This window comes from Sinocyclocheilus rhinocerous, unplaced genomic scaffold, assembly GCF_001515625.1.
Source record: "Sinocyclocheilus rhinocerous isolate Xijiao unplaced genomic scaffold, SAMN03320098_v1.1 scaffold426, whole genome shotgun sequence".
Classification (NCBI taxonomy): Eukaryota; Metazoa; Chordata; class Actinopteri; order Cypriniformes; family Cyprinidae; genus Sinocyclocheilus; species Sinocyclocheilus rhinocerous.
In genome coordinates, this window is record NW_015660884.1 from 52,416 (window position 1) to 55,352 (window position 2,937).

Sequence of the window (2,937 nt, forward strand, 5' to 3'; positions counted from 1 at the left end):
ATTATTTTCATCTAAATCAATAGATGGCACAAAATCGTGGCGTAGCACTTTCCAAAACATCCGCTTTTCAAGATGCACGTGTATTTGTGTCTGATCCTTGACGCGATCTCGCGCAGCAGTGCAAAGTTGATTCTGTGCTTACTTGATCTAATATTTTGTTTTTTTAAATGTTGTAGATTTAAGTAGCAAATGAGAATCGCTAAAATTAATGCATATATTTTGAGACAACGGTCTTCTTTATGATTTTCAGTTTTGTTTAAGATAATTAAAGCAACAGTTTTTAAATAACGAAAGAATATGTAAAAGTATGGTATTTGGGGTAAAAAAAAGCCCTGCTGTTGGGGCTAAATGCACACAGTAATTAACAATAATTAATAGATGGCTGACTTTTCCATTTGTTGACATGACATGGTTAGATTCAGATGGTAAATATCATATATTATGTTGGGTGTCCATATTAGAGATAATCACCATGTTTAGAATGAAACCATCATATTTAAAAACATGATATTATCATATCATATAATAAAATATAATTTGTTATTACTGTAAATATATATTCAATTATTATTGGATCTCCTTCAATACTTTCAGAATCTTTACTTATTAAAACGATTTTGTTTCTGTATTTTAAAATGTATTATAAATATATATTTTAGCCTATATTAACATATTTTAATGACAGTATATTTATTGAAAAAAAGTAATTATTTTATTTTTCAAAATAAGCAGAAAATATTACAAACTTTGCTATAGTGATTGTTTTGAACAAGTATTAACATTATTTTAGCTGAAGTATTTGTATTAATACTGTGTGCCTTTTACCCCATGCTGGTGAGCCTTTTACCCCGTGTGTGGGGTAAAAGGCCCCTCTTGCCACATCATACATTTATAAGATTTTTAAACAAAATAAACAACTTGAATGATTTATTTTCACACAAAATCTGTTGCTCCAATGATGTTCAATACAACGTATATATTTTTTCTGCAATTATACATTTTAGGCGCAGTGAATGGCACATTTTTTTCTTAAGGTGGGCCTTTAGCCCCTTTGTACCCTATAAATTAGGGCTGCCAAATCGATTTGTCAAGATTAATCGATTCAAAATAAAAGTTTATATTTACATATATGTGTTTGTACTGTGTATATTTATTATGTATATACATATATATAAATACACGCACATTCATGTATAAATTAAGGAGAAATATGTTAGATTTATATGTAAAATATTTATATTTCTATATAATATAAATGATATACAAGTGTTTACATACAAATATTTTTGAAAAAATAAAAAATAAAAAATAAATAAATATATATATATACAGGTGCATCTCAATAAATTAGAATGTCGTGGAAAAGTTCATTTATTTCAGTAATTCAACTCAAATTGTGAAACCCGTGTATTAAATAAATTTAATGCACACAGACTGAAGTAGTTTAAGTCTTTGGTTCTTTTAATTGTGATGATTTTGGCTCACATTTAACAAAAACCCACCACTAATTTGTTGAGATAGTGAATTGGTGGGTTTTTGTTAAATGTGAGCCAAAATCATCACAATTAAAAGAACCAAAGACTTAAACTACTTCAGTCTGTGTGCATTGAATTTATTTAATACACGAGTTTCACAATTTAAGTTGAATTACTGTAATTCTAATTTAACATTCTAATTTATTGAGATGCACCTGTATGTGTATTTATACATACATAATAAATACACACAGTACACACACATATAGTATGTAAACAAACTTTTATTTTGAATAGCTAAATCGCGACTAATCGTTTTGCAGCCCTAATATAAATATCCATCCATCCATATTTAATTTGTTAATATACATATATATATATTTTTTTTTTTTAATACAACAAAAAAGTTCAAGGCTTACTCAAAAAAGAAGTTCAGACCACTGTAATGAAATTATTCAAAATTCACCCCTATGTTCACGAAACTGTGCTATTGTTAAAGAAAACAGGAAACTAATATAATTTATATCTTTAAATGTGAGTTTCATATTTTATGCTATATATTTAGAAATATATTATGATGACATGAAAATGTACGAAGCAGTAGGTCAATGTATGTAGTTATACAATCGCAGAACTGCCACTTGATGAAATTTGCCTCTACAGATTATAGACACAATTAAAAGAAAACAAAAATATTAAAGGCCTGTTTCCATCAATAGCTGATACCTATAAAGACAGCTATAACAATAACCAAATTAGTGTCCATGCCAACAGGCAATAACATTGTGTTTATTATAAGCGCATACTGCAGTTATGTGGTCTGCTGCTTTAACTGCTCAAGCTCTTTAAAGCCAGGTGGATTCTGTAGTGTTTTTACTGTTCATCAGCTGGAAAAAATTGTGAAAGTGATTCCAATGATATTTGGAATTCCAAAAATTCCTTTGTGCCATTATATTTTGGTGTGGACTTCCCTATTTTGATAGAATCAAACAATTATTAAAACCTCATAGTTATAGCTATTGTCCTTGGTGTAAACGCACCTTAAAGGGGTCATATGATGCGATTTCAAGTTTTCCTTTCTCTTTGGAGTGTTACAAGCTGATTGTGCATAGATAAGATCCCTGAAGTTGCAAAGACTAAAGTCACAAACCCAAAGAGATATTCTTTATCAAAGTTAAGACTCTGCCACGCCCCCCTAAAACGGCTCATTCTAACACGCCCCCACATATCTACCTACTTTGTTTGGTCTTCCAAAAGAGGACGATATCCGCTTCGTCATGCCTGGAGCTGATCCGTGCTGGTTGCTGAGGAAATATATCAACTTCGTGCTGTGGATCGCCGGATCGGCTTTCACCATGGACGAAGCAGAGTCCAGCCCAGGGTCGTCACATGTGGTTGCCGCAAGCTCGCCGGCCTCCGCTCACTCTAGCCCGCCATGTGAAACTCCTTTGTTTGGCCTTTA

The 2,937-nt window shown here is 31.3% G+C and overlaps 1 protein-coding gene across 2 annotated transcripts in view; it reads right to left on the reverse strand.

The window, feature by feature from the left end:
• Nucleotides 1–2,937, reverse strand: part of LOC107725742 (uncharacterized protein C18H10.09) — a 16,919-nt gene that overhangs the window by 8,405 nt on the left and 5,577 nt on the right. The gene's annotated exons all lie outside the window — the stretch shown is intronic.